This window comes from Lepisosteus platostomus, chromosome 6 (genome assembly GCF_059453375.1).
Source record: "Lepisosteus platostomus isolate fLepPlt1 chromosome 6, fLepPlt1.hap1, whole genome shotgun sequence".
Classification (NCBI taxonomy): Eukaryota; Metazoa; Chordata; class Actinopteri; order Semionotiformes; family Lepisosteidae; genus Lepisosteus; species Lepisosteus platostomus.
This window is the reverse complement of record NC_142616.1, coordinates 41,908,970-41,934,842: the sequence shown is the minus strand read 5'-3', so window position 1 is coordinate 41,934,842 and position 25,873 is coordinate 41,908,970. Positions and strand designations below refer to the sequence as shown.

Sequence of the window (25,873 nt, the reverse complement as noted above, 5' to 3'; positions counted from 1 at the left end):
TACTCCCCTGGGTACTGAAACCAGCAGGAGCAACTCTAAACCCATGTCTGAATTTAATAGAAGTTGCCATAAACTGGATTTGACATGATGTAAAACAACCCAGGAGGGTGCCTGTCAAACAGGCAGCCAGCGTTTGAATGAGAACGGCCCAGCGGTGGGGGGTAGGGTAAATTTATCAGAGTTGCCTACAAATTTCCAAACACAGAGCACTGTGAATAAAATAATCTTTTGTGATCCTGATAGCCCTTGAATTTTGTTCCTGGTGCTCTTTAAATCTGTAAGAAAATTAATCTTAAATGGCAGTTATAAATGTCCTTATTATTCTGTTAATTTGTCTATGTTTATACATAAAATCATCTTAAATTAATTTAAGTGGAATGAAAATGCATTCATTTACAGTATAGTATAAAGTTGTGCAGGCCTTTCTTTGTTGCCAGAATAACTGTATAGTAAGATATGTCCATCATTTCAATACAAACATTCTCGTGGCAATCTAAGTCAATTATGCAAATATATCTGACTGTTAAAATATATTTAATTAACATTCATTCATCTTTGGAATTAATAGTTAAAATATTACAATGGATTATAGCACAATAGTAGTTTATATAAATAGTATAATACTAGTATACTTCTATAATTTGTATAATACTTGTATAATACACAAATACTTGCTAAAGTTTGAAATTCGACAGATCTTTGTTTACTTTAAAATAACATTATTTTGTAAACAAAAGCAGACTATTCCTTTATAATTGAATGAGTACTTTATACAGGGGAACCCTCACCCTAACACATTCTCACAATACTTACACATCCATTTTGAAATTTAGCAGTTTGGTAATCTGGCAGGAAGAATCGAAGGACATTTGGTACACATGGTACCATGGGTACAAAGCTAACTTTGACAAGATAATACTGCAAATGTTAGTTGAACAGAAATATTAAAAAGAAACTGTCAGTACTAGTATCCAACTTCAAAATACTGTAAAACAAAACAGAAATTAACCTAATTTTTATGACTAATGACATTAGTATTGACTGATAACAAATAGGTGTTTAAAAATATACTGTATACTTCATATTGAATCATAAGAGTGTGAAAGATCAAACGGTCTTTGATCAATGAACAAACTCCATAGACCAAAATAGGAGTAGACTTACAATGCAGTAACTGCTATCACAATGTAATTTTGCCGATAAAATCGTAAAAGGAAGGATAACAAAGACTAGTCAATCTCACACAGCTGCACCTAATCACAATCAGCACCAAACTAGCTACAGTACATAAATTGAACTTAAACACCTCCCTTCACTTTCATCTCCTTCACCCCATCTCCACCTTGCAGCTACCCTTGGGCTCACTCATTCTGATGGGGGTTCAAGCCTGCTTGCCCTACAGCAGGACGCTATCCATTAACCAAAAGGGTTAAGCCAAACTTTTCTCACAAAGTATACAGTACCAAGCATTCACAAGCATTCAATCCTTGGATGTTGTTGTCCCTAGTGAATCAGGGTTATTTCCTTAATTAGAATCTTCTCATAAAAAATGATCTTTTTTTAATTTCTTAAACAGATAATTTTTTTATGCAATACATACTGTAAATCCACTGCTTTGGATGTATCACTGCCAATAATTTGTACAAACACATTGGCACCCCCTGTTTTAGATAACAATCTAAACAACTCTCAGCAGGTTACCATTTAAAGATGTATGGAAGTCAGGTTGGGCTACACTACCAGAAACTCCTAAGCAGTTATTATTAATTCATAATTTCATTTGGCAGTGCAGCATATTTAAAAATCTCACAATGAAAACTTCTCATGATTCTTTTATTTGTATTTTGGCTCTTATTTTGGAGAGTTTGCTTGAGGTTTATTAGATTCGAAGATGTCTTGGGTTTCCTGTGCTTTCTGACCAGATTCAACTTCTTTCAGCTAGCTAGATGCCTGTGAGCTGAGAGCTGCATCCATCCTCTGACTAGCACTTCAGTCTGCTGACTTCAGTATGGAACAAAAGTGGGACATGCGTTTACCACAGTTAACATCTCTCCTGCCCTGTTGTACAACACTGATTTGCAGCAGTCACCCAGGTGACTGTAGATTACAAAAAGAAGGTTAAAAACAAGAAACTAATTGGTGCCAAGTTCATGTCAAATAGGAAAAGGAAATGAAACATACATGTGGGCTCTGATGAGCAAGGAAAGAGCTATAATATAATAGGTTTTAATGTGATAACCAATATGTGAAGTTAAGCACCATTTATCTAAAACAATTTGACATTATACTATTACGGAATAGTAATAGCGCTTTGCTTTGTTGCACTATTGTACTTCCCAGGTTCGTTTTTACAGACAAGATGCACCTTATAGCTGCCATATAAGTCATTCCCACTCCTCTGTGTGACTTCTTGATACTGGCTTCCCTGGACAAAAGCTAATAAACTCCTTGAAGTTTAGCGGCTTGTGCAATTATAAAACATCTCTAACAAAATCCCCGAATGGACTGGTCCTCAGCAAAGGCTTCAGCCCTGAGTCTGTCAATGGGGTTTCTGCCAAGCAGTGCTGACATTTGATGCCCAGTGAATAACTACCCACTTATTTTATTAATAACGAATTAAGCCTGATTATCCTTGCCTCGAAGGAGTGATGAATTGGGAACTCATGAGCCACAGACGCTTTCTCACTCCCTGTTCTTCAAGGCTGTATTTTTCTTCTGTTCTGCTAGGTCTCTATCCTGGTGATACTGTCCATATTCAGGGTCTGTAACTGTCACCCCCAGGGGAAGAGTTTTATACCTCCATTATTGATAAGAAGAGAAGAAAAAGAAAGGTCAAAAGAAGGAAGTATGAACCTGAAGTCACTGAGAAAAATAGGAAAAGACAGGTCTCTTCTGCTTGTTGGGCCTTGAGACTTGTATATACAGTAACTTGTATCCTTGCCATCTCCCCAGGGGCTGTGTGCCTGAAGGGGTCAATGGGTTCATAGTCTGCAAATAGATAGAGATATATAACTCAATGTCTGTAGAATAAATGGTTGTTAACATTAAGTTCCCTTGCATGCCGCAAATAAAAAATAATTCAGCCATGAAACACTTTTATTTTTCAGGAGTATCTAAGCAGATGCATAATTTTATTCTCTCAAAGGTCACAGCTTAAATAAAATCTTGTGATGGTACACGCATGTTTGCAGTTCTCAGGCAATTACAGTCATCACTCTGCCAAGGAAGAGAAAATTGATGTTTTTTTTTTCTAAATTATGCACATGCCTGTGCCTAACTGGAACAGAAGATATTTCTTTGCACATGGTGTGATGGTTATTTGACACATTATAGATACTGATTCAATGAAACCCTTCAAAACCATTGCGATACAGATCTTAAAAACATGAGTGCATGAAAAAGTTCAAAATGACAGGAGGCCATGTTTGCACCATATTGATTATTTGATGGCTAGTAGCTTATTGATCTGAGGATCTCATCTAGTCTTTTCTGGAAGGATTCAGGAGAATCTGTCCTTGGATCAATTAACAATGACCAGCCTATCAAGCTTACATGCATGGTTTCTTCTTATTTGAAACCCAGCTTATGTCTTTCTGTTTCTGGTACTGGCTGAATGGTAATGAATATTGTACAAGCAAGATGTCTGCTGTTTGGAAGGAACATCACGCACATCATACACAAATAGCAGGTGTGTCATTTTATTTAACTGAATGGGAAGGCACCAGATTCAGAAGAAAGGCTCACTTTAATTGAATGGGGGTTACAAGACACTCTAAAAAAAGAAATGGGATCAGCATCCTGGCATTTGCTAGCAAAGCTTTGAGTTAATACAAGAATAGGAAGGTTAAATACCCTTGAGACTATATGTGCAATATGTAAAGCACTTAGAGTCATGTCTGTGGTTTTAAATGGCCAACTTTTTAAATTGAATGAAGGCAGCCTTATACAGCTCAAATGGGTTAAGCAGGATTAAGATCTTTGAGCTGTCTTACTCCAAATGCCCATCCATAAAACCTGGGGGGAACCTATAATAAATTAATTGAATAGGAATGTAAAATAGAAAGACACTAAGAACAGACTATTTACTACTGGAAAGTTAATTTTGCTGGACACTGTAGAATTCATTAAGACTCAGTCAAGATACACAGCTGTGGACAGCACACATGTGCACACCAGAGTGGGAAAGGATACATAACTATCATGGTACAAAAAGTTGACACTGCACTTTGTGTTAAGGGAAATTGTGGAGCAGGCATTTAACATAACACAACATCTTTAAAGAGTTTCCTTTGTTCATGAAAAATGTATTGTATTACTTTAATTAGGTTGAGCCTAGTGTCTTGTAAGGGGCTCTGAGTTCACTTGCAATGTTGCCTTGCAATCATGCTGGGCTCCTCAGGTTTAATAAGGCTTTTGGTTTTGCTTTCACTAGACAAAGGTAGTGACAGGCAATCTGTAGCTCTGATGGGAGCAGCAGAATAATACTGCACCACAGAGCAAATGTCACGCCGGACATCCCTCCCTAGAGGGCGTTCCACTGCTCCCATTTTTGTCCTTGTGATTGTTAAGCTCCCCAGGTGTACCCTCTTAGCTTTATTATTTAAAGACTAGCTCCTCCAGTCGTCGGGGCTCATCATTAGGGTAAAGATGTCGCGAGGCCTGCCTGGCACCAGGAAACCCTACGTCCGTCTCCTGAGGGCATAGGCCTCATTCCCGACACCTCCAGCTTCCTAAGCCCGGGGTCTGGAGGATTTTGCCCCGTCACCCTTGGACCTCCATGTCTTGTCTCTCCGTGTGTTCCCCCCTTCCGGGGATTTTAACCTTGTCGCATCCCAGGATGGATTTCTCACTGATGGACTCTCGGACTGTACCCTGACCTGCCTTTGGACCCGTTCAGATTTGGATGCCGTTCTTTGTCTTCCCTGTTCACTGTCTCACGGATTGTCACTATTATTTTGTGCAGTATTAAACCCCTGATTGTTCCCTTTTACCAAGCCTCCTGTTTTCTCCAGATCTTATCGCATCGCATAGGGTCCACTACAAGATCTGACACAGATCTCACTTTGTTCGTGACAGCAAATTGGAGAATGAGTAACATACTGTACTTCTAACATAAATGTTTTTTCTCAACTCTCATTTTTATTTTAAAAGACTTAAATATTGTGCTCTCTAAATAATTATTATCTGAAACTATTTAAAGGGCTTTCTAACAGCTATAGTACATAGTCAGATTTTACTAAAATTATTCATTTAAAGTTTAATAAATCTTATTTGTACTATATAATTAAGCAAACATTCTTTGATCAATAACAGGATTAAACTGAGGAATTTCCAGTCACTCTCATTAAGAACTAAGCTTTTGTGTTAAGCTTGAGTTTGCTGTACAAAACCTTTTTGAAAACCTTCCTAAGTACCTCAATTACAAGTCAGTCAAGGAGTCTTGAAATACACAACATACCCACCTTCAGCCGAAGATAAATAACAAGTCCTACTCACATAATGTACTACTAGTATGTTAGACTACAGTATATTGTATGTGTTTTCTATATACAAATCTATAAGTAATTCCTAATACATTCCTAGTCATTTCTAGTGCAATGAACATTATTAAGTGCTTGAATACTTATAGCACTGCAAAAATAACAACACTAAATTGATTTGGTTGTCTATTATATGAAAATAATTTTGGGTTTAACAGGTACTTTTTCTTGGTCTCTAATGTGTTCACTTAATCAGATTAATTGAATACACTGACCAATGAAAGCATTCCTTGATGCCTGACTACTTGACCAATTTTTACCAAAATTTGAAATAAACATATTGTACATTTATTTTCAGCTATACCCAATTTAAATTGCTAGCATTTTACAAATAAATTATTAATTACAGTATAATAATGCACCTACAATGTAAGCACAATATAAATTACATTACTTAAATTCAGTGTGATAATTTCTAGCATTGTCAATATTTATATATAAACAAGAGATTTATTTATTAGCAAAATTCTGCCAAGAAGATAGATGAGAGTGATACGTTATCACATCATGTACTGAACAAATATGATACAGTGCTCAACGGTACTGATTCATTTTAATGTGGATCATTACACCACAATTTCTGTATATTTGTAAGTATTTGGGGGAAATGTTATGAAAAACAAAATATCTCTTGCTGGGAAGTGAAAATGCCAAGCTGGAGTTTGCAATACCTTGTAGATTCACTGACCATCACAGACGCCAGTAGTTAAAATCATACTGGTTATGAAGTGATATAGATATAAAAAGGTCCATTTACACAGAGCTCCTCAGCAACAATGTACTGTGTTATTTCTGAAGAATGCTCAGACAGCACCTTTTTTCTACGTCCATGGAGAAAAGTCCATTTTCCATGAACAAAAATGGACAGCAGTGACCGCAGATCAAAGAGCTCTCTGAGATTTCAAACCTCAATCTCATCATTTCATGAAGATTTTATCAGTGTCCTTCAGGAGGTAGAGATGTGTCATTTCTAACCATTTTTCCATTGTGTGCTGATTAAGAAAACACATCAGTTTCCTTATTGCTTTATCCCCTGCTGTGTGACAGCTTGGTTTCTTAATGAAGCTGAAGTTCTCCCTCCCCAGATGAAGCAATTGCAGTCTGTTTAGATAAAACAAGGCGCTGTTCCCCAGCATATCTACATTGTATTCCAGAAAAGCACTCTAAAAGGCACAGACTGGAACAATTTTTAAAATTATTAATTTTTTTTATTTAATTTTGGATGAGCCACGTTTTCTTGTACTGACATCTTGTCTGACTGTTTTTTTATGATAACAATCTAAGGATTGTTATAATTTGCTTTTCAGATCTGCTTAAAAGCAGATTTGCTTTTAAGATCTTATTCACATCAATGCTTTGATGTAGAAAGCTTTACTATAGGCATAGGCTTAATAATGCATTGAAAAAACTATTTTATTTCAGTGCATACACTGTTTTTATGGTGATGTTTGCATCAAAATCTGGTACAGAAAGGACTTTTTCACATGAAACTGTCAAACACATCTTTGTGTTTTAACTGCAAATAAAAAACTGCAGATGAAGATATTAGATACTACAGTATTATGTTACCAGAGTGAGGGGACTGATGATTGCCTTCTTCTTCTCTTTCAGAGTCACTTCTTACCCATTTTCTTTCTACAGATTGAACAGTGACAACCTTATTGGTTCATCATCCGCAAGACAGATGCATTCCCTTTTGCTTTGTGCTTGCTTTGTTTTTGTCCCATATTCATACATTACTGTTTTTGTTCATTTTATTTAATGGCTACTTATTTTTCAGTGCTCTCACCAGTTTTAAAATTTACAATAGACAATTAACTAAGCTTTTGTCACACTTTGACCCCACAGTGCAAACAGAGGTGACACAGCTGTCGTTGTGTACAGTCTGACACACTGATAAAACTGATAGTTTTGTGGGGGCCTTTCCAGTTGGAGGGGTCACTGCTGTAACACATGTCAAAGAAACCCTGGTCAGTTTCATTCATCTGAACTCCAAGTGCACACTGCCACACAAGGAAGATCCAGTTGAAGTCTACCAATGACACAGCCAAGACTGAACTGACACCTTTGAAACATGGCTCAATTAGGCAAAGGTTTTTAGCAGTTGATCATCTCAATACCCTTTCAAAAGCTGTCTCAGTTAAACAAAACCTTAATCCACTTGTATAGTACCTCGGGTTTAGAGAAGCGAATCACTCATTAGCCTGTCCCACCAACAAATTCTTATTGAATGACATTACAAAACAATAGTGAATAACATCTTCTTAGGGTTAAGGAACTTGCCATCTCTTTAGGGACTATGCAAAAAATGCAAGTAAACATTCTGGTTGGTGGATGGACTAGATATTCCCACCAGCACTCATCTGTTCACTCTGCATTTCTGAGTGCCTGGTTTCCAGGCCTTGGAGGTCCACCACCGTTAAAGAAACTATTTACTCAGATTTTCTGCAAAAATGGAGTAGTCCAAAACCTTCTGTGAATAGGTTATTCTAAAGTGTGGTGTTTTTAATAAATATGAATTGCAATTAGGTAAGTAGTGAATGCCCAAGGGGTTAAAACAAAATTGTAAAGTATGTATTTTATCTGTCATTTTTATCACTTCAACAGCTGGGAAAACTATACTAAAGCCTTTAAATATAGCCAAGGTTGGAAAAAACCTCATTGTATCTCCTATGGTTAACTGTGATTTATGCCTTATGCCTGCAATTGCTATGGAACCCACAATGATTTTTATTGTTTTTACCTGAGATAATAGCTCAGGTTGGTGGAGATGTTGTCTGGGTGCTCTTCACCACCACATGTTTCCCCTCTGAGTGAGTTCTGTGCATACATCAACTCCTCCCCCCACCCCCATTTTCCCCTCCTCTCCTGTCCCCTCCCAGTTGCCCAGATGGTAGGGACAGGCTGCAATCTCCTTGTGATCTCAAATAGTGGTGCAACGAGAGGAGAATTCATTTTCAAGAAACAGAGCTAAGACATTTTGTATGCTGCCAGGGGGCTCTTCACCCCTCCAGATTCTCACTGGAACCTGCTTTCCCATAACTGAGAAGCAAACAGACAGCTAGAACAAACTGTCACTTACACAGGCTACAGAACAGTGACAAGGCACAGCAATATCTAAATTGTACAATTTTAACTTGGCTGATCATACACAGAAATTTCTCTCACTTTTTTCAAAGTTATAAGACTTAGGTTTTGAGTGTACATCTTAAAAAGGATGTACCTCCAAACAAAACATCCTGCATCATTCCTGTTACATAATCATTATAAGTGCAGGTTTTACTTATGTATCACATCGGCTATTAATTCCATCTGACTGTAGTCAGTTTGAACATTTCGCAGGTCCTCACAGACTACAAGAGGAAGAACATCTGTGCATCTGCCCATGATGCCTCCCTACCTAACGAACTCAACACCTTCTATGCTCGGTTTAAAGCCAGTCAACAGAGCTGCACACTCCACAACTGACCAGGTGCTCTCGCTGTCTGCAGATGAGGTGAGGAGATCTCTGCTAAAAGTGAACACACGCAAGGCTGCAGGACCCGACAGCATACCCAGTCACGTCCTCAGAGCCTGAGCCAATCAACTGGCGGGTGTATTCACAGACATTTTCAACATGTCTCTGGCCCAAGCCGTAGTCCCCACCTGCTTCAAGACAACCACCATCATCCCAATACCAAAGAAAACCACAGTGACATGTCTTAATGACTACTGACCAGTGGCACTAACACCTGTCATCATGAAGTGCTTCGAAAGGCTGGTCATGAAGCACATTAAAGACACCATTCCAAACACACCCGTACCAATTTGCCTACCGGCCCAACAGATCCACAGATGACACAATCTCCATTGCCATACATACTGCCCTATCCAACCTGGATAAAAAGAACACATACACAAGACTACTATTGATAGACTTCAGCTCAGCTTTTAACACTATCATCCCAGAGAAACTAGTCAAGAAACTCACTGCACAGGGTCTCGACACCACCCTCTGCAACTGGATTTGGGATTTTCTGGCAGGCAGACCTCAGGCTGTCAGGCTTGGAAACCACACCTTGCATCTCTGGACTACCAGACTCAGAGAGTTTTTACCCCCGCACTATCAAACTATTTAACTCCCATCCTCTCTCACCTAGGATCTGAACCTCACAGTGCCTTCTTTCTTACCAAAACACATCGAAATCTACCTCTACCTCAGATGTCAAAAAGCTCATTCGTCATAATTTTCTATACTTTATTTCATTCTGTTGATGTATGGTTTTGCACATCTGATGTTGTTTTGCACATTACATGTTACCTTTTGTTGTTTTGCACATTGCCTGTTGTTGTTTTGCACACTGCCTGTTGTCTCTGTCTTTCTTTTATTTTACAATTGTATTGTTGTTGTTTTTTGTACTACTTATTGTCTGAGAGCTAGCTAAATAGCATTTCATTATACCATATACCTGTATATGAGTATAATGACAATAAACTTGAACCTGAACCTGAACTTGAATCACTGTGTTAAGATTTACATTGTCGAAACACTAGAAGGGATCATTGATTCAGCCCGAAGCTTGACTCTCTCTATTGTAGTCATTAACTTGTTCCAGGAACTTTTGTTTGGCTTTGGAATCTTCAAGCTCTCACTAATTTAAACTGTCGATTTTTTGGTTCCCTGTCCCCTGTCTGCAGATCAGGACTCTCACAACCCATTAACTGTCAGTAGTTCACTAATGTTAGACACTAATGATCAATGTCTGAAGGGGAAAGAGTAGCGATTAGCGATTGGTTAAAGAAGCTTTACTAAATTGCAGCATAAAGCCTTTCTTTTTCAAAGCATGAAGATCATAGCTTTCAAAGGTCCTTTTTTTTCTAACTACAGAATCTCCAGATAAATTTCAAAATGGATGTTTAAGTGGAATAAGGACCACTTTTGTTCCAGAAAATGGGGATAAAAAAAAGATTCTTTAAGTCTACCTCAAAGCCTTATAAAGGAAAAGTAACAAAATGCCCTTTTTGAGTTTAATTTACTGTTAGTAGGCTTCATTTCTGTGTTGAACATTACAGATAGTTGATCTGGAAAGCACCCTAAAACTTAAATAACTATGTTCTATGTGACAGCATGTGATCTCCTCTAACATGGCACTGGTTACTAATTAGTGCTTACATGGCACTGGTTACTAATCAGTGTCTGTTATACTCATTCACGTTTAGCATTATGTACAGCACATCTAAGCATAGTTTAGATGGAGATTAGAAGCACAAAACCATTTCCATTTTGCCAGGTTTAGGAGTACAGTGTAAATCTCTGTGTCAGAAATTGCAAAGCGCAGTTGCTTCCTTATTACTGTTTGAAGTACTGTAGATGAGGATCATTTTGGAAATTAACATACCCATGTTGCATCTTATTGTGCTGTTTACAGGTCATTTGACATTGTAATTAAAAACATCAAACAGCTCAAAAACAATTGCTTTGCTTTTTAAGAGGTAATAAATACCTGCTCCTCTAATCACCCCAAATAATATGATTGCAAGAGTGACATAATGTCCTCTTTGTTATTTCTGCTTAATGGATTACTATTAACGATGCAATAATTCTTGATTAAAATTAAAACAAAGACTTCTGTCATGTGAGAAATTTAACATAGAGACCAATTAGCCATGCAGAAAGAGACCCCTTGAAGAGAAAGGCAGAAGGAATAATTTTGAGGCCTCTGTATCAAATGGGTAACCATGACACATTCACTGTGCTTAAACGTGTAAGAATTTCACAGCAGAGCTCTCAAAGTCCTGAAGAAACGTGTTGCTTAAGGAGCATTTTTTTTTTCTCTTTCCCTCGGAGTGTCTAATAACATATTTAGTTGCTTTAACACACATCAAAAATTAATAGCTAAATGGAGTTATATTAGTAGGCTCTAAACAGACTTACTGTCCATTAGTAGGTTCTGTATGAGAAGGGCTGCTGTGAGTGTCTTCACAGCTGGATGGTGGGCTCAAGAGTGACTTAGCCAGCAGAGACTTTGAGAGTAAAGCTTGAGCCTCCTAGTTTGAATATTCCCCGTCTGAGCCTGGGTTGGGCCCTTAACTAACCTTGAGTAGGGTTTCCAAAGCGGTAGTCTGTCAGCTGGATGAGTACCTCAGGGATTGCTGGGGCTCACCTTGGCCAGAACATCTCTGTTTGCTTCACATGACAACTCTGACTTAACAGGCACCAATTAGCTTTTATTGCTGTCTTCTAAGACCCATTACTCATACAGACTCCCCTGTAATTCATTGTGGAACTCCTGGTGTGTAAAACAGTACAGCTCCACAGTGCATTATGTCTGCAAAGAAAGCTAGTCCATTCTTCATACTGTGAGTGAGCTCTGCTTTACAAGAGATGCATTGGCAATTGACAAGCACATATCGAAAAAGCATCCAAAGAAAGAAGAAGTGGTAAGGCAATTTTCTTTAAAAAGACAGGACACCTTCATAAGGATATTTAGCAAAGAGGAAAAAAGTGGCTCATCAATCAAGTTTTTTTTTATTACAACTGCAGCAGCTCTTGTTAGATTTCATTTGCCACAGATTTCTGTCTTTCATGGAATGAGAGACCATATAAGGAAAATAAGTGCCCTGCCCTCATTCTCTTGTTATTGATAGGATTTGTTCATCACATCAGTAGTTCATTTCAGAGTGTCACAAAAGATTTGAAAATATAACCTACCTATCCTCCAGAAATTTTATCTGCTAACAGAATTTCTTCTGTTGGAAAGATTGCCTTAAAATTCAAGTCTTTCTGGAGGTGCTCATGAGCTGGGTGACAATCTGATTACTTTCTCATTGACTAAACTCAGTGTGCACATCTGATTCTTTATTTTTGCCAAAGTGATTGCAGTGCCTTTAGATAAAAGAAGACAAATATGCACCAACATATGGTATTGGAAAACACAATGCTGTAAACAAGAAAACACACTGACCTAGGCTAAAGAACACACTAGCTGTTTCTGAATGGTGAAGCTGCAATATTTTATTATGCATGACTATTATCTCATCCAATTAACATCATTTGTTGGGGAAGATTAAAAAAAATCTGAAATGTCCATCAAATGAGAGCCATCTACTGTAAACTCAAGTGTTTCTTCAAGAAACTCATCAGAAGTTATGCAAGCCATGAAGACTTTGGTAGCAGTGTCTTCATGGTGGGGCTCAATTGTCTTTTATATTCTAAAACTGTCAAAACAGAAATGCTAAAATAGGTTTTTGCTTTGGAAACATTATTCCCTACTATTTGAACATACGTATGTAATTACCCAGGAAATGGGCATCTGCATCAATGAGATCTTCGTAGTTTTTCACACCGCTAGAAAATCACTTCATTTTGGATGATGAAAAAAAATGAAAAGAAAATAATCAAAACAAAAAGCCAAAAAATCCTGTATTAATAATAAAAAGTGTAGATTTTAAATAAACAGAGATAAAATGTTATAGTAGTGTAAAGTGTAGAGCATGCTGGCACACCAGTCACTACTTCTGTGTCACAACCCTTTGAATCTTAAGTTGTATTCCAAGCATGTACATGTTTTGTGTGATTTTGCAGGTTCTCCTGTTTTCATATGTTTTTTAAAGGTACTTGGATTTCCTTCCAAAGACATGCTGGTGAGGCTAATTGGTGCCTCTAAATTGACTTTGTGTGTGCCCTAGATAAAGGATGGATAGATGGATTGTGTGATGCATTAGCTTGACCTTGTGCAAAATTCAGTTTCGAACAGCCCACTACCTGAGGGATACTGGCGTAAAAGAGTAAGTGTCACACCCCCCCTCGTAAAAGCCGTTCCATTCCTGTCATGGCCCACACTCTCCCTCGCAAATGGCGTTGCATTCCCAAAACCACTGTTTTACAATCTCATCCCTAATTGAACCCATCACATTCACACATGCACTAGATTCCACAAATTGTCACTCCCAAACCAATTATCCAACCACATCCCTTTCCTTTCAGTATTTAAACTTCACTCACACACCTACCCATGCTCACTATTAAGAAGCCTCCAGTAGTATTCTTTTGTGTGTGTTTCTAAGCCTTTTGACTGATCTCCTGGTACCAAATCTTTGCTCCTGGCTTTTAACCATGCCTTTTGGATTTCATTTTTGGATTGTCTTTTGGATTTCTCTTGTTACTGGACTCATTGCCTCCCTAATTGACCTAGCCCCTGGATTTTGTCTTTTGGATTGTCCCTGTGCTACTCCAAGTTCTGTGGGATTCACGGTTATGCATAAGGATCCTCCTATTCTACCAATAGATTCCCTGACAGTAAGTACAAAGGGATGTAGTCAGACATACTCTTGGTGAGAAAGAAATACTTACTTAGCATTCTTAAATAGATTAAAGGTTTTGGATCTTATTAGCTTGGGACAGGGAAGATCATGCTGGACAATATGCTCAAAAAGTTTCCAATACTACTACTCCATGAGATCCTACAAGAAACAGCTTACTGTAAGTTAGTGCTTCAAGCAAATAAACAAGAAGCTTCATATTTACAAGAACAAAAATTTAATTGTTACAGTTTAAGCCTTCAAAACCCCTCACCCCTACATTAAGTTCCCTTTTTTTTACAGTAATCATAACCTTTTTGGTTGGTTGTTTTGTTTGTTCACTGCAGATCACTTATTTTTTAACACTATCCTGTTGAATCCAAGTTGATAATGATGAAGCAATTTATAAAGACCTGCAATTTCTGTAATGGGCTCCCAAGTTGTTCTGGCTGCTCAGGCCATGAAGATGTTATAATAAGTCAATAAGCATCATATAATACTGCACAACATGTTCCCACCATTGTTTCAGATCAGAGTATATGACTTTACTTTAAAGAGTTACAGAACAGTAGTGCAATGCAATCATTAATTGGTAGGTCTTACACTACTGTATTGTCAGAGCACTTGGAATTTATTTAATATCAAACTCAGTTGTTGTGCTCGATTTTGTCAAGACCCAGCTGGCAAAATAACTAGTTCAGTCCCATGGTTCTAAACCATGCTTCCTTGTCCTCCTAGAACAGGGCCCTCAAAGAAAGACGCAAGTAAGAGTGTAATGGAAAAAAGAAACAAAAATGTTACAGTACACTACATAAATGCATGCTGTGTTGCACTGCAATCAAGAAAAAACAGAGCAATAAACATCAAAAGATAAAAGTGAAAATTTCCTGTGATATTTATGGCTGCTGTCACAGGACTTAGGGAGCATGGGACTAGGAATGTTGCTTAGTGCCTCTGATATCTTATCTTGCTGAGGTTACTGGATAGGGTTCTCCAATCATTAGTACCAGGCATGAGAGCACCCTGAAAGGGAGATACTGTATATGCATAGTGTACTGATAAAAGGGTGTGCTGGAACATAAATGTCTTTGCTAAATGTCTGCAAACTCTAAGCACCCCTAATGCTCCCATTAAAAAGCAGTTTGAGCTGTTGTTTTATTAACATTATTATTTAGTTATTATTAACATAAATATTTCATTATTATTATTAACATAAATATTTCATTATTATTATTAACATAAATATTTAGTTCACTTTTATGTAAGGTGATTTACAATCTCTTCATGTAAAGTAGCGTCAGTTAAGGGAATCAACACAGCAATATCAAACAACACAGTGACCAAATGAAAACAAGGCAGAAGAAATTAAAACACCATGCTTACAAAGTAGGGTCTATGATAACTGAAACAAACCCAGAATACACATAGACAGATGTGTGCAGTTAAAATGTTAACCAGAATAGTTTTACTTTCCTACAGTTTATACAAAGGTCAGTACCGCATGGAAAAATCAAAACAGTAAAAGAGCAACCAGCTGTCCAAAGGGAATTATATTTCCCTCTCTGACTGATGGAACACCTCTCTTAACAAGGCTGAAAGCACACAGCTGCCATCTCCATGATTTTCCTGCGTTTACTGTAGAGTTTATAATATCAGTAATCTCAGATGTATCTGACTATCTAGTTTGAGATCTACAAATGTTATGCACACATTTCCATATAATGGTGTTGGGACCACCCTTTGTGCATAAGCAGCTCTCATTTCCATACTGTAGAGTATTTCCATAGCTTTGTTTTTCCTGGTAGCATATCCTGTGTTGCAATGTTGTTACTCTGCCAGTCACTGTGCTCAGAAGTTGCTTTTTATTTAAACAAGCCTCTTCTTGGCAGACTTGACTTTCAACTTATCGCTGAAAAAGCTTTGATGGAAGCATAGCAGGAAAGCACTGCTATTTATACAGTATTTGAGCAGAAACATTTTTTGATATTCTAAAAATGGCAATGATCTGTGATTTCTAGCTTATCATAATTTACCAGCAAACACTGTGAACAATGCTGCTGAGGGTTGTGTTTCTGTATCAGTGAGGTAGTTTGGCTCATAAAGATTAAAAGTGGCTGAGCTGTACAAAGGGATTTGATATCACACCACACTACAGCTATACTTTCCCGGCACCAGTCCTATACAATTACAAGAAAGGGCTCCCTGCCAGTTCTGAATGTGGTACCTCATAATATTCTGTCTTAATCTCCTTAGGCATGTGGAGCTAAACTCACAAATATACACCAGTACCACCTCCTGGAGAATTACTATATCAGTTTTTGATCTTACTAGCACCTGAATCCATAATTTAATATCTGTTTTGCTCTACATCGTGTATGGCATGCTAATTTAATCATTTATTAAGGCCACATTTGAAATGTATTGATCTGATGTCTAAGATAAGCATAATCATAGATACCCATAGTAAAATGAGTCTGTAGATGAGGGTTTGCACTCAGTTAAATACTGTACGCATCCAGTCAGGAAGAGGCCTGGTCTTCACACATCTCAGAAGCTTTTTTACATGAGGATGTCCCTGTACTTGGATGTATGTCTACAGTAGGTGCCACGGCCATTTTAACTTAACTGGAAAAGATATTGATAGAACAAATGCTGTAGTAGGTGCCATGTTTAGCATATGCTCTTACTTTAAGCATTTTCGTCTTTCCGACTTTCTGCAAAAATGTTTTCAAAAAGTCTGGATATTTGCAAATACAGATTTGCCAGTATGCAAAAATGGAATTTTAAGCATTAATCAGAAAATGTCTGGCTTATGGAAAACAGGCTCTGCTTACACAAAATACTTCCCACTGTAACAAAATTGCTATACAGTATCTTTGCTTTCCAACACTGGTACCAAAGCAAATTACATGAGTTTAAAGTATAATTAAAGCATGATCTTTAAAAAGACACAAAAGGCATAAAAAACTGAAGATTTCTACCAAATGCTTTTGTTTTGCAGATTACAATTTTGTAAAACAAAGTCAAAGAAGCAGGAATTTCTTTAAAATACAGCATTTGATTCCATTTAACACTTTTAATGCTAGTGAATTAATGCTAATTAAGGGGGTCAATTGGTCAAGGTGGTTATTTGGAGTGTAGTTTGAGTATTATTGCTCAGACAGGGATGACAAGGATTCTCTGTCATAATTAAAGTCAGCTGACTGATGAAGTACTTCTAGTATTGGGTAGTTTTGAGTCCATTAGGGTATTCTGGACTTGCCATACAAAAGCACAGCCTGTGACTTGTATCAACTCATAGTGTTGTCAGTGAGAGCTGTATCACTCTAGCAACTGGTGGTAACTCTCCTCGAGACACTGGTGCTTGAAGTGTAGTCACCAAGCAGAGTGCTCTGTTAGTGTGAAGAAAAGCTAGTACAAGGGTTATAGTAATAAAGGCACTTCAATTAACCATTACAGATTTCAAATTAGATAGACTTTAAAATAAATGGCAAATCTTGTTAAAATATGCCATTCAGTTGCACTTTTTAAGTCTGTGACAAACATTGCAAGATTTCACTGGGTTTACAATATTGGCCACTGGTTTCATACTCAGCTGTCAAGAGTGCACAGCTGAACACTTGCACACTCACAGAACAGTCAGAATTTGTCACTGTGACAAATAACTACAACCTCAGCCAAAATAGTATTAAAATATCCTCACAGAAGCATTGAAATTCTGGTGAACTCTTCATAGCTAAAATGAGTTGACTTCAGTGATGAGCACTTGAGTTTAATTAAAGTTCTTGTCACCTCAAATGAAACAGCACAGCATTTTAGAGTAACCTCCTTCAGAAAATAATTATATACTGAATGTTCAGTACTACAATGCAAGTATATGTTTAGCAGCAATAATGATAGCTACATGAGTTATAAAAAAATAAATGAGAGTAACCAGAATCCAAATCTTGAGTATCAAGTTTATGTGTGCACCTGTAGAATCCAAATCTGTGTAGTTTTAATGTTGTAAAATAAGCATTTATACTGCAGTATATAGTTGTGCAATGCAAAAAATACAACATTAATTACATCTGAGCATTATACTCTCCTCCGAGGTCAGTTGATCATCGTGAGTATCAGTTTTATGCTGTAATTGGAGTTGGTTTGGGAGTTAAAGTTATACAGTAGGTGGTAATTTATGTTATGATTATCAGACCTGAAGCAATGAGATTAAAACATAAAAACATTTATAGACAAGAGGAGGAAAAGATATTCATATGACCACTATCAGAGAATAGCCTGAGAATTTCTTTTCACAGTTTTGTGAAGAATCACAAAGAGATCTTCAACAAAATAGTAGGTTTATTCCAGATTTCCATGTCGCTTCGTGCGAAGATGTGCTTCCGATTCTCAGATCAAAAATTCAACTGGTCTGATTTTCCACTTATGGCCTTTGAACCTTGTTTCATTCTTGACCTTCTCATTTGGTGTCATTTGTTAAACCAATGAGGATTCTCACATCAGATTTAGAGGTGTGACACACCTAGATTTTTTCAGTATTAAAGACATTCATTTCCTTTAACTTGCCTGTGCATGACTTTCCCCATAGTACTTTCAAAGTAATCTGTGAAAGTAAGTGATTTGTATTGGCACAAAACATAGTATAATATTCTGAAAGAGATTTTACTAGTGTGATATACTTTTAACATTATTTCACTTTACTTCAGTTTCTTCTTATACCATGTTTCCAAGCATCTTGTTTATTTTGCGGCTGCAAACTATCAAAATGAACATACTGTTAGATGTACAGATGTCACTCCTGTAGTTTTATCAGAATTCATTAATGTATATAGTAGTTTATTTTAAAACATCAGTGTGTTATATATCCTGTATGAGGACTTATATCCGAGTTCTTGACTATGTCTAAGTAAAACCTCAATTTAGAGGGTATGTGTATGTGTCAGAGAGGCTCTACTGTGTGTACGGTACTTACAGCAAGCTTTGAGGGATATCTCAGCAAAACTATTACTCCGCTGAACAGAAATGATTGTGTGCATTGAAAGCTGTAATCTCAAGAGTAAGATTAAAAAAGAAAAAAGTGAAGCAGAATGCAGAACAAGAACAGTAATGTCTTTCTTCAGTTAATATTAATAAAAATGCTCTGTTATGTGTACTGTGATAATGTGTATTTGTTCTTTGTGGGGGAGGTGGACAGTTAGGTTTGAAAGTAGTAACAAGCAGAGGAAGAGAAGTTAAAACCTCTCTCGGTCTCCAAAAATACAAAAAAGCAGACTGTTTAGACATCAGTCCTGAGTACCCTTTGGTCTTTTTCATTACTGATTTTCAATTACTTTGGTTGAACCTAATCTTTTACACACAACCTCATATTTAACTAATACAGTACAGTAAGATATTTAATTCTTTACCTTCTCACTCCACAGCTTAATAATAATCAAATAACTGTTTTCTAAGAAGTATAGATTGATGAGGAACTCTGCTGTTCGGTTCAGCTGACATTACGTTTGCAGGTGTTTTTTTATCACAATTCTCTCACAATTTTTTGGGAGATGTGCACAATTCAAGATCGGAAGTAAATAGCATCTCCACTGTCTCGTATGTTTTTATTAAAACCCGAGTGCACCAACTTACACACATACTGTAGATACACACCTCTCAAGTAGCTGGTGCTGTATGCTTTTAATCTCTAATGAAGTGTGGATTTACCACTCCAGAGAGATATGCATAACGGAGAACTTAAGATCTTGCCCCTGTCCTCCAAAGGAGGAGGATAGAATTATTCTGAGGATAGAATTATCATTATAAACATGGCTAAAGTAATAATTCAGTATGGATCACAGTTAATAGTAAAATGAAATATGCAACTACTTTAGATGTATCTCATAAAATAATATATTATAAATTCATGAATAATTGCCTGACAAGGTACAGTATACCTTTTACATACTGGATATACCCTCACATGCATGAGCATCCATGATGGGTCTGGATAGGGAAGGATAAGGAGAGAGGACAAAGTGTTAGTCTGTAATTTTGAGATGTGAGTGAAACCTCAAACCACATTGTGAGCCTGCCAGCAATGATTAATGCTTGACAGTCCGACATTTTCCGCACAGGCTAGGGGAACATAAAACCACAATATATACTCTCCCAAAGAATGTGTTAAATTGAGGAAATAAACAGATCACACTATGTTTTAGGCTGGAAATGATAAACAGTTTTCAATATCTGTCTGATAAAGGATAATGGTCAGGACTGTGCAAAAATCAATGAAACACAGATCACGTCTTTTGGAAATTTTCCAAAATCATAACAAAAAGCTCTCTCATATACAGTAGTTCAACTACTAAAAGCTGAGAACACAGTTGAAACCTGGTTCTGGACACCAGTTCAAATCTGGACCATGTCTCTGGGATTCCCCAAATTCACAATTGGCCAAGTGCCACAGAAGATGGGTGGTTTAGAGACAGACAATGTGCTCTCTCATTTCGGTCCACGTCAACTCCGTGACCTGCTAGGCGTCGACTGTTCAAATATGCAGTTATCAGTGGGGGATATTCTGCAGCTTCAATCAGTGCTATGTCTCCCGTAAGGCACTATGGAGTTCATAGTGTTTCAACATGAATGCCTCTGACAGTTGTAGATTTCAGAGATGCATGTCCACAGATCTTCATATGCAATAAAAATGTTGTAACCATGAAACCAAGTTAATAAACAACTAGCAACTGCAAAATAGGAAATAATTGTCTTCTCAAAATTTAAAAACAAATCTCAACCAAAACCATAGAATGGTTCCAATTCAATTCACCTGATGATGGGAAACCAGTTTCATTGAATTTTCTTACATGATGTGAGCTTGAACAGATTTCCCTCCAGGAGTCAATGAGCATCTCTGGGCTACAGCCCAATGCCCTGGGCAGGGTAATTACCACATTAATACTAATTGGACATTAATAAGGGTGCCAGACAGTCTGCTGATGGGCAATTAGCCCCTGATTTATTAAATAATTCCTGCAGAGATGCAGACAAATACACCAGGGTTATACTGCCAGTCCCCATAACAACCCTACCAGGGCATTAGTCCTCAAAAGCCCAAGTCAAGTCTGCTTCTGTAACAAAGTAATTTAAAGTCTTTCACAGGGCAGTGTTTGCCTCTTACAGCGTTAATGCAGCAGAGTATCTTGATTGCTGATATTTAACCACAATACAGTGTTCAAATAGCTTTGCATTTTTTAGGAAAAGTTTTTACATGATTTTTGAAATATTACAGTACATTTCCTCTAGATTTCTCATCTCAAAAAGTTATATGCAACAAATTTCATGCTATTCTATTTTCATTTCAACATTTTGTTGTCAGCACAGCATCACAAACAAGTCTGCTATAATATTTGTATAGATTTGTGAGGCTAAGCACAGTTAAGGTTAAAAAAAATCCTTCTAGCATACAGTATATCTGTAATGTCTTTGTACACAAAGTGTAGTTTACAGTATAGTTATGTATTCTGTCATTCAACAAACCACCTCAATCATCTCCTAATAAATAAACCCTTGATGACTTCAAATACAGAAGAAGGGAGGAAGAGAAAAATATAAAATGAAAAGCTAACAGCTCTCACAGTAAGAAATTTCCATGGACAGCACATTATACTTCACATGTATTTAAGTTTTGTGTTAAAAGTCAGGATGAACTTTAAATAGGAAAGAACATTAGCTCCCACATGAATCTGTGGGTCTCTGTTTACCATAGCAAAATAAAGCACCAACTTGTAAAAAAAACAGGTTTTTGTCCTCAAGAGTTTTTTTTTAAAGATCAAAGAAGGTCATTTAACTTTTTATTTAAAACAGTTTGTTACCTGCCTAGCACTGACCCACCTTTGGCATTGGCCTCTTATGCTTGGTTCCTACTGTGATTACTCCATAATGGGGGACATAGACAGCTGTGGCCTGTAATATAATGTTCAAATTTTTGGTATCTGTTGTTATCTGTACTTCTTAGCTTGATGAACACAACAGATGTGTTTGCAGCAATGCATCATTTTTCATCATTTATATTTGTCTAAAAGGCCCACGATCCTATACTCTAGACTTTTGTACTATAACCCTTTTTCACAAAACTTTTTATTATAAAAATTTATAATAATAAAGTGGTTGGAGTGTGGCACTGCATCAGCACATGAGGTGCAAAAAAACAAGTAAAGGCTAATGATACTTAAAAGTAGAAAGAAGAAACAATCTCCTTTCGACATATCTTGTATATGTGTGTATGTGGCATGACAGCTTAAAATACAATTAAATTCTCAGTTATGGCCTACTTAATGTACTTAATGTGCAAAAAGATTTTTTTCTATAAGGTACAGTCTTGGGTTCCTTATAGTAAATAACTAGATTAGCACGCATATCAGTGTTATATCAGCTTGTGTGTTATTCTGAGTATGTCAGAATGTCAGGATTGACTTGATGTCTTACGGTGAGCTGAATGCTATGTGCTGAAAGAGACAGCTGTTAACGTTGCCTACTGATTGCCCTCATCTTCAAAACAGCAGCAATCAGCACAAACACACTCAGCTTTGACCCAGGACAGATACTGTAGCACAGAAACATGAATTAGCAAAAGGTCTAGCAAGCCTAAAAAATGTTAATGAACTAAAGCAAAAACAGAGGAAGCAAGGGTGGTGCAGAGTGTAGAGTATATTCATAAACACTGTAATTGTCTACCCAATGTGGAACAGAAATGTACTGGTTGAGTGGGATTTGACTTGGTATCCCAAAACCAAGCAGTTCTTAATTGCAAAAAAAGAGAGCTTTAAAGAAGACACAGCTCACACCTTTATAATTACTATTGCATCTCCAGACATCTTATAAAATCAGGACATTTCCAAGAACAAATGTGCTAGAATTAGGAGCTTAATCTTCAGAATTAACCCAGAAAAACATGTTTAGCCGAGCAAGTCACATACAGATAATCCAGCTACAAAACCACATCAAAACACAACCCCTACAATCCTACAGCATCTTGACAGATGTGTTTTCCTAATAATTGTCAAAAGGTAAGCCCAATATTTATGTATCTGCTTCCTCAGTACAGATCAGGGGCTGACCTAACAGCTGCCTATAGCCCATGATCTAAACATTGACTGCTTACATCTGGCATTACTCCTCACCCCTCTTCACATTCAGTCCGTCAAAACACACGGATCCTACAGTAAACATCCTCTCTGCAGATTGGGATGGGAGTCCCTTTGCTAAGCCACACCAGCTAAACTGGTGCTAAGCTGTCTGACAACACACATCTAAAGCACATAGCTCCCTGCATGACTGATTGTTCACTCTGGCATTCAGACCTATAAGTCTCAGGTGAAAGGTGGATAAATGTCCAGGTGGTCGCCTTGTGCCATCAGTTTTGTTAACCAACTCCCTTTATCTGAGCAACTGAAGGAAATCTGCTTGAAGAAATGAATTCTGCTATGTAATCCAAGGTCATGGATGTTTTATTCATCCAGAGATATCGCTGACATATATTCGCTTTCATTATTGCCCTGTTTGAATACATTATATCTTATTGTGCGGCTTCCTTATATTAAGATTGTGCTGAGTGATGGGAGTCACCCTTTGGTTTTAAGTTAACTAAGAAGGTAAGCTAAGCACTAGGCATGGAGAATGGGCACCTGGCCATAGGGATTCCCAGGATTCGAGGGATATTGTGAGCTTAATGCTGCAGAATGTGGATCCCTACCCTGGAGGCTTCATGAATAGAATACCATCAGCTCAGACTGTGTTTTTAAGCATGGGATCTTGATTTACACTCTGTAGATAGCTCACTTCAAGCAAATACTACCACTTAAAAGCTAATTCTTTCAGGTAAATAATTAAAGCCACCTACAAGGAAAACCACTTCTAGGGATATAACAGCCATCCGTTTACAAGGGTGTCCCACAGGGGGAATGAAGGACACGAAATAGTGTCACACCTCAGAATGAGGAACTCTTAACAGATTAGAACACGAGCTGCATGGAAGTATGCACACAGATTATGAAGACACATTCCCTATTGCGGAGGAGGAAAGAGACAACATTTTAATGGGATATGGCTATCAAATGAAGGCAGAACAGGAGGCAACGACTCATTTTATGATACTACTAGGAAAATACACACTACGAAGTTAATTAGGAAAACAACCTATCTTAACCTTATTGGATAACATAGAAAAAAGTGGCTCAGCCATGTTACCTATAACTTCAAAAAAAGATTAACTCTGCCTCTTTTTACTTATTCAATTATGAGCCCACTGTCGCTAAAGAGTCATGCTGTGGGAATTTTCTCAAATCACATGGACATTCGAATGCCAATAGATTAAGCTGTTAGAGGGACACAACTATTTAATTATGCAGTAGCTGTCACTAGAATGCACATTAAAATAAGGGGACTGGTGTTTCAAAGTTAACAGAATAGGATCTGTTATCAGGAGATTTCTAGTTTATCCTTCATCACTGCCACAGATTTGTGGAATACACTAGACATGTTACTTGTATGAAGTAGCTCCATCCCTTGTATGAAAAATAAAATTCTTCTAATTCAGTTGACTCTCCTTTTTGATGTTGTTGATGTACAGTCTACTCTGTAGTGTCCGAAAATGACTTTGCATAAATGTGTTGGCTAAATGAATAGTTAAAATTATTCACTATTTAAAGTAGCACTCCAAGCAACACTTAATAGCATGTACTGTACACTGAAATGTAAATTTCACAAGTCACATTTTCCTATGCCAGTGGCTCACTTCATCTTCTTCATTATCTCTTCACTATTTCTAAGTAAAAAAAAAAGACTCAGTAGTCTGAAAGTAATATTATAAGATCCACATCCATTTAATATACATTGAGTGTAGTACATAGCCAGAGACTGAATATGGTACTTATATCAACTGTTTTACTCAGACATCTTGCTAAAAAGCTGCCAGATCCATGTTCAGATACATGTAGCTTTTATTTGAAATGATTTTACTGTATATTATCCTTATTCTTAAGTGACACAGTAGGCTTAATGTCCAAGGATCATAGCTTTCTAAATGCAGTATTTGGGCATTTTTGTACATCAATGTTCCACATTCCAAACTTTTCAAAAACTTTCTTATACAATGAATTCACTCAACAGTATATATTGTAGATTATAACACTTTTGTACCAATAAAGAGTGAGAGCTGTTGAATATTGTTACTGTCTCTTTTAAGCCAAACAAATAGTTCTTCACAATGGTCAAGTCTTGTCATATGATTTGTGGGACTGATAATGTCTATGACCTATTTAGCAACCTATACAATCACTAGGCTTTAGCTTTATCCCAGTAAATTCAGTAACTGTCAGGAATAGTTTAGTGTTTTTTTTCTGTTTTTGAGACACCTTGAGAAAAATCTGAACCAAAAACACAGAAGTGTTCTGCTACAAAAAATAAGCCAAGGTGAAAGGGCCACAGTGTGCTTTTCAGTCTATACAACTGATTCCAGCTGACACATACAGTCCTCAAAGAGTATTCTTCCCAAAACTCTGAAGCACCCAAGAAACTTTCTGACCATGTCATCCAAGGCAAGCTATTTAAAAAAAGGAATGTCAAGATATCAATTCATCAACTGAGGTCTAGCATCATAAATGCCATTGCAAATTGAGATTGGTGAAAGTTTGTATGCGGCGGTCATTAAAAGATTTCTTACAAAGGTCAGTCTGGTTCCCTGGTAGGGAAGCTGAAGTGAGGAGTTAGAGAGTTGTGAAGGGGTAAGTATGCAGTTGCAGTGCCCAGACCTATTTCAGGGGAAGACAAATGTTTTCACATTTTTTACATGACGAAACTCATAAACTGAACAAGGGCACTGTGAGCTGCATCAGAATGTAAACTAAAGTGATTCCAGTAAAGGCTGAGATGGTCATTGCAGGTGATGGCATGAACTGAGGGTGCATGTGCCATCTAGCAGGAAAAGGGCAGTTGGAAAGTGCTGCCAGGGGGAGTGTTGAGATGCCAGGATTGTAAAACTGGGGGGGAGGGATAGATCTCATTGTCGCAGGGCTGCA

The 25,873-nt window shown here is 37.3% G+C and overlaps 1 protein-coding gene across 1 annotated transcript in view; it reads right to left on the bottom strand.

The window, feature by feature from the left end:
- The window catches only part of nrg3a (neuregulin 3a), a 424,404-nt gene that overhangs the window by 318,647 nt on the left and 79,884 nt on the right, over positions 1-25,873 (bottom strand). The gene's annotated exons all lie outside the window — the stretch shown is intronic.